Source organism: Rhincodon typus, chromosome 12 (genome assembly GCF_021869965.1).
Source record: "Rhincodon typus isolate 14 chromosome 12, sRhiTyp1.1, whole genome shotgun sequence".
Classification (NCBI taxonomy): Eukaryota; Metazoa; Chordata; class Chondrichthyes; order Orectolobiformes; family Rhincodontidae; genus Rhincodon; species Rhincodon typus.
This window is the reverse complement of record NC_063343.1, coordinates 21,126,838-21,134,429: the sequence shown is the minus strand read 5'-3', so window position 1 is coordinate 21,134,429 and position 7,592 is coordinate 21,126,838.

The following is a 7,592-nucleotide window of genomic DNA, read 5'->3' as shown; positions in this document are numbered from 1 at the left end:
TGTTGGGAGAACTTTATTTCTGGCTGCAAAGCAAGGATTTTTAGTTGGCTTTCCATTTCAAGGAAGCTGTGCAACAGGTCGAGGTAGATAGCTCAGTTGCAGTGAAAGCTGCAAAGCCAATATTGTTTTCAAAAATAAAACTGTGAGGTCAAGTTTCTTCCAGCCTCAGCAGTTTAGCATTTGCATGAGTAGGAAGCATTTTAGGCTGGGTGAAGTAGAGCTGTTGATGTGGAAGCATGACTTATTTCATATTTTTACATGAGGTCAAGCGGCATCTGCAGTGATTATAATGAGGTTAACCAGCTGGACCTCATAGAGTATGAGTTCCCTGATTGGGGCTGTTAACCTGGTCCAATCAGGGAGTCCTGGCTGACAGATATAAACAGGAGTGTCAGAATTCTGTCCACTCTGAGAGCTGGCTCTGAGGAAGCCATATCAGTGTCAAGTACTGTGCACATGTAAATAAAAGATGGCTTGGTGATAGGATACTGGCCTCTGGTGTTATTTCAGTACCAATTGAATTCAGTTAATCCAGTTATAACAATTATTCTGCATATACACTGCTGTGAAATAGAGGATCTTAACATTTCCTATCTGGCCTCACTTTGCCAGGTGTTTTCTCATTGTACTTTCAACAATACTTCATCCAGTTCAGAATGCAAATGAATACATATATTGCGCACTTGTATTATATAATTGAATAATACTTAGCAATGGCACATCCCTAAAGGGAATGTGCTCAAACCACATTCAGGAGTATTGAACACCACTCTATCTAAAAGAATACATATGGCATGGTGCTAAATTAATAGGTATCCAATATTGGGGAAGTTTCACATAAGCCAATTCAGTCATGGAGCAGTAGTGTTAAGACGTAATCCAACATAGCCTTCACATGCTAGATTTTAGAATTTAATGTGATATAATACTTCTTGTTTCCAGCAAAAAGCCGAAAAAAAATGAGTAACTTAACAGGATTAAGAAATCAGCCAACTGGAAATTCAGGACTATGTTGTGCATTAAGATGCAAATTGTTTCTGATCTCAATGTCCTCAAATTATTCCATAGGAATATTTTGCTCTGATTTTATTGGAGTGATTAACCTGTTTAAAACAAACATATAATTAGTTACTTATAATGACTATGTAGGGGGAGAAAAGAGGGTGCAGAAGGTGGAAGAGAGGGGGTTCAGGGAGACATTTCCTTATTATTGAGCATTTATAAAGCAATAAAGTTATAAGATCTCAACACTGTAAACAAACTGTGATCAATTTTGACTGTTCCAGGCAAGAATAACAAGGCCAACACCTCCATCAAAAAAATGGTGCATTAACAATTAAACAACCAATATGATAAAAACTACATTCGTTGACTCCCAGTGATCTTTATAGAATAATTAAATTTTGCAAAACACATTTAAAAGTCAAAGATTGCAATATTACTATCATAAAAATGTGATTTTCTTTCAAAAGTGTATGAACAACTGTGACATTCCTAAATATTATGATTTGCAAAGATAAAGACAGAAAAGGAACACAGCTAGAATGGAGGGATTTGAGATCCTTCATTGATCTTTAGTTGTACCCATCATTCCATTTTGCAAATATTGCATTAACATTAGTTATTGTAAAGATAATTGATCCTCAATCAAGTGAGGAGTTGACAGATGGCAAAATTGATAGCTTCAATTTTGGCTATGGAAAGCTGGTGAAAATTTTGTTGCATCCAAGTCCTGATACAAAATTAACAAGTCAATAGATAATGCACAACGCAGGTCAACCAACCATTAATTGGTTGCAGCATGTAGCTGGCTACTTAACTGCATGCACAGATGGGAGAAGATGTATCTGTTCACCCTAGAGAAGAGAAGGTTGAAAGGAGATTTGATAGAGATGTTCAAAATAATGAGGAGCTTAATTATGGTATGTAGGGAGAAACTGCAGCATGTAGCATATAGACCTCATATTTATTTTATCTCTCTGCAAGAGCCACACAGCTTGTTCCACTCATACAAGATTTCCCTGTAGCCCTGAAAATTTTTTCTTGCCGTATTTGAAACTGCTTTCACCACACTCACAGATCCATTCCAGATCCTAACCACTCACTGCAAAAATGATGCTTTACCTCACATCTCTATTGATTCTACCACTAAAGAGAACATTTGTTCCCTATCTACTTTGTTTTCATGATCTTGAGCACTCCTAAACTCTCTTTAGAATTGTATCTTTCATTTTCTATGGTTTCTCCTCATTCTTCCTACTTAAATGTGTCACTTCATACTCCTCTGCATTAAATTACATTTGCCATTTTCTGCCCATTGAACCAGCCTATGTCCTTTTGAAATCTATCACAATTCTCTTCACAGTACTTCAGAGCTGTGTCTTGTCTACACATTTTGAAATTTTGGCATCATTAATAGATCATTAACATATGTCAAAAAAGAAGTGGTCATAGTTACCTGCTGGAGGACTCAAATATGAACCCTGTTCCAGTTGACAAAATAACCTTCCATCAATACTCTACTTCCTTTCACTCATTCAGCTTTGTATCTACGCTGTCAGTGTCTCTTTTTATCCCATTGGCTTTTAACTTTGCTGACAAGCCCGTTATGTGGCAATTTATCAGGTGTCTGAATATACCAACCCTCTAATGATAAGTTCCAAGCACATGCTCACTTTTGCTTTTATTAAAATGCACACACACAATATGAAGATGACTTTTTTAAATTAAAAAATCTACTTTAACAATTTTTTCTCTTCATCTGTATCTTTTTTTTCATTGTCTTTCATTTTAGAGGTTTCTTAGGTTTTTATCATTCTTTACTTCAATTTATTTCAGAGATTTCGCTGTTACCATGTACATTTCTGAGTGTCAGTGAACATTTGGAATTCCTCATGCACTACATCAACCACATCACCCTAACCAACCTCTCTGTTACATCAGGTTAGTTAAATACAATTTGCTTTCAACAAATCCATACCAGATTTCATTGATGAATCCACATTTGTCCAAGTGACAGTTAATTTTATCCTGGATAAGTGGTTCTAAGACCTTTCCCACCACTGAGATTAAACTGATTCTTCTTTAGTTGCTATGTTTATCCTTACATCCCTTTCTGAACAAATGGGTAATGTTTGCAATTTTTCAATTCTCTCGCAGCACCTGTGTGTCCAAGAAGGATTGGGAAACTCCGGCCTCCAGAGTTTCAACCCTTATTTCCTTCACTATCTTTAGATGCATTTCAAATAGTCCTGGATCCATAATGCTGTAGAATTTTTCCTTTTTCATTATCTCTTTGTTGGTTTGTTGTGGAAATGTTTTACTTTAGTGGAGTAATATTTGGTATTATTGAGTTGTTTGGTTTTAGATGATAGCTCATAGTATTCTACAGATGAATTCAAGCTCAGTTTGTGACATAGAAGCTCACTGGCACTACACTGACTGCCAGTTGCTTTGTAAAGCAAGAGTAGAATTTCTGTTCATTACAAATCAATTAGCGCAAACCAATAAACAGCGCATAACCAATGGTTCTCCTCTGTTAACCTGGAAGTATCCCCAAACTTTCACCAGAGTTACAGCTGCAGGATTAACATGGAATGTTTCTATGCTCAAAAATGACTATAGACTGGAAGAGGATGTTGTAAACTTAAATATGGACAGCCCATATGTTGATTTATTTCAAACTTTGCAACAAGGGGCTGGAACAGTAACACACTTATTAAATAAACATCAGATTTGTGTGTATTGTAAATCATCAACTATGCTATGGAGTACATTTTCTGTATTTCTGTTCCTATAAATTATTGATCATTCTTTCAATAAAATCTTTCCTATTCCTGGAATTAATTGTCTTCCATCTTAAGCTGTCCTTCAGGATTGAGGGTAACTTTTTTCCACTCTAGTTTGGTAGGTTCTCAGATTGTGCATTGGAATTATCAACAGTCTACAAACTGCCCCATTTAGGGGGCAGATGGTATTTGGAGGGTCAGGTAGATGTGTCATTTGGAGATTTGTGCATGCATCAACATTTCAGATTCATCTAAGTTTGTTGTCAATCAATTCTCACAATGTGTTTGTGCCTTCCTGAGTGAACTTCCTTTATTTTGGCTGGTTAGATAAACTTACAATGGTTAGCTTAATCCTCAACCTAAAAGCTCCAACTGGGGTTTCATTCTTTTATCTCCTGCAGCTGAATTTCCAATTCTTTATCATCAAAGCGAGCAATGTTCTCCATAAATCTCTACTGGAACATTAAAACAAAAATAAACTCACCACAACATTTTATTTCAAGTATCAACAGAAGCTGCTATCCACTGGATTTTACAATCCCCACGTACAGGCCAATATACTCCAGGTCTCCAGGTCTTGTAGCCTATTCAAATTCCCAATGCAACATTGGTGCAGGTAAATCTGCACTTTTTAATCTATGAATTCTACTCTTCCCCCCCAGTATCATGTACCCTTTTGCATTGATGATCCTATGGAAGATTAGGCTACATTACATCTGTGTCCTGCTTTAATGAGGGGTTCCTTTAAAGGAGTCATCAGCCATGGTTGGAAAGTACAGCCCTTGTCACCCAGCAGACATCCATGAATGGCATTCAGCCTTTGAATGAAGCAGGAACTTGAGCATTATCCAGAATTTAGGCATTATGGCAGCTTCCAGGATAACTGACAGATCCCTAGGATAAGGTAGTGATGGTTGCAGGTGAGGTGGCCATTGATTAAATGGAACCCTTTTCTGTTCATGAATTTAGCCATGTTATAATATTGCTCTCTTACTGTCATGTGTGTGCAGTTTATAGCACCCTGCATCCAGGGGAGGCCATTCCAGGCTGTAGCACTTTCCCATCATGGGAAAAGAGATAAAATAGAGCGATCTTTTTCAAATTGTATTCGTAACATCCTTGAAAATTTGTGGGTTGAGGACTTGGAGATTTCACAAGTCCACAGTGGATGCTAGGAAAGAGCCAGGTATATTAAAAATTAAATGTTGGCACCACCTTGACATTTCACTGGGCTATGAAGATACAGTTATGGTGTCCTGGGATATTCACAATTCTATGCCTGCACTGAGCTTTGGTTATCTGGAGAAAATGACAGCAAGTCTGGTATATTCTTAGCCTTCTAAACTGTTGTATTCTGGTGGGTGTAACTTTTAAGGTCACCTGTAGTCACTTCTACTTCACAGATTGGATTGATTTCTAATGATCAACAACATTGCCATTATTGCCGTGGCCAACATTCAATCAATGTGTGAGCTGTACATTCAGAGTAATTTGATGTCAGATGCTTGTCAGCTTTCATTCTATGAATCTTACATTCCTCAGTCTCCCCCTCATGTCCCCTTCTGCATTGATGTCCCTGTCAACCTCATCAGCCTTGAGGCTCCACATTTTCACGTCCAACTTTTTTATTTAACAATCATTATCACTTACTTTCCACCTCAGCCCATGGCCTACCATACAGCCATGCCCTCTGTCCCACAGCTACTGTCCTCCCCCTTTAAGCAAGTGATAGTGAATTGCAAGTCCTCCTCCCCCTTCCACAGTACCTTGTTCCCATCCTATGCTATACCAGATCCCACCCTTATATTTGTAGTTGCCCCCCATTCATAGTCATTATTTCCTCTATGTCCCAGCACAATGGCTCCAATTCCCATACTTAATCTCCTACTTCCTTCAAGATAGCACAGATTGCTCTTAATAATCACCCTTGATGTTTACTGCGCAAATCCCTAGAATTGACTTTGGCTTATGATGCTCTGCCCCCTCTCACACCACCCCTGACAGACTGAATGGTGAGGAGAGTCCCGAGTAAGGACAGACTGGCCTCCTGATTGATGTTTCTATAGCTTCCTGACTGCCTTACCTGTAATCCCTGATGAGTTTGACTTACCTGCCCTGACTGGAAGGATATAGATCTCCAGACCCTGATTGCATCAAACGTCTGCTTAACCACTTCCAACCTCCAGACTGAGATTAGGCAATGTCCTTGACTGATTGTGGCTACAGCCTGTGACTGACCATTGTCTCCCTTCACTCGACTGACTACTACACCCTTTTGATTTTCAGACATGGAGGCATTTGTTTGAAGCACCATAGTTTGTTTGCTATCTAAGCTGCAGGCACATGCTGTATGTGTGACATTGATGTAACACGATGCCATTCAGCAACATGTCCAGCTCCTTGACTGTTCAGTGTTGGCAACCATGACAAGATGCCTCATATTTTGTCTGTACTAAAACACAGGTCAAAGCAAGCCAGAGATGCTGTCAATGTCCAAGTAAGCACAAAATGAATGAGCATCAAAGAAGACACCTTGGGTGCATCCTGTGCAAGTGGATGTATGTCCCTGCTTCAGAGTGACGTTGCAGAAGTATTATAATACACAGCATCGGTGAGCTCTAACATGCATTATTGAAGTGCAGAAAGGTTTTCTTCTGTAGTCTGAGATTGTCCAGAACAATATGGTGAGACTAATGTTTCTCCGATGCCACATTCAGTGGATGGACTATGGAGGCAGTCACTGCCCTGAGATGTTGCGAATGATGGCCAAAATCAAGGCCTCAAGAAGATGTCAGCAAACTGTAGCTGCCAAGTAACCATTCTGACTTTCAAGTCAGGACTTGGCACCATCTAGTTTCACACCAGTACCTGACAGAATTGCAACCAGAATATAAATGAGGTGAGATTATCTCAAAATGAAATGTAAGCACACAAAAATAGGTCCCTTGCCATTTACTAGCCATTGAAACTTCAAGGATCAAATCATATTTTTCATCTCTCCCAACATCAAGAATCTAATTTTTTTTTCATTTTCACTGCACTCTCCCTTGTTTTGTGCCACAGCCCCCATCGTTCAAGGACTAGGAAGATTTTGCCTGTAATGTATAATTGCATAGTTCAAGAGGCGTCACTAAAAAAACTAGTTTAACAACACAAAACACTCAAAATTCAAACACAGCCCCAGTTTCAAAAAAGTTATCCGACTTTAACATTTCAGCATTGATTGTCTGCATTGTAATTTTTCTGAGCCCAACCAGCTTGACAAGTTGTACAACAAGGAAAGATCAGTCAGCATGGTTTGTGAAAACAAACTGTACATGTCCACTCTGAGTGCTTGTTTGCAAAAGACCTGTCAAGTACTGTAGCTACGAAAATCCATCTGGGTGTTACATTTCACAGTTCTCATATTTTACAAGAATTATGCGAGCACAAATTCAGATAGAAATATGTTCTGAATAGCAAGTGTTGTTCAGTCTCACTGGTCTGAGAAGTCAGAAGACCTAATTCATTAATAGAGTGCATGATTTCAGACAGGTTTATGTCTTGTTTTTTTTTCTTAAATTCAGAATAATAGTTATCATAAAACACTTAGTTTTGGTACTTATTTGATCATTTAACCCACATCTTGGTATATTCTTATTTGTTTCAGAGATAGTAGGAACTGCAGATGCTGGAGAATCTGAGATAACAAGGTGTAGAGCTGGATGAATACAGCAGGCCAAGCAGCATCAGAGGAGCAGGAAGGCTGACATTTCGGGCCAAGACCCTTCTTCAGAAATGGGGGAGGGGAAGGGGGTTCTGAAA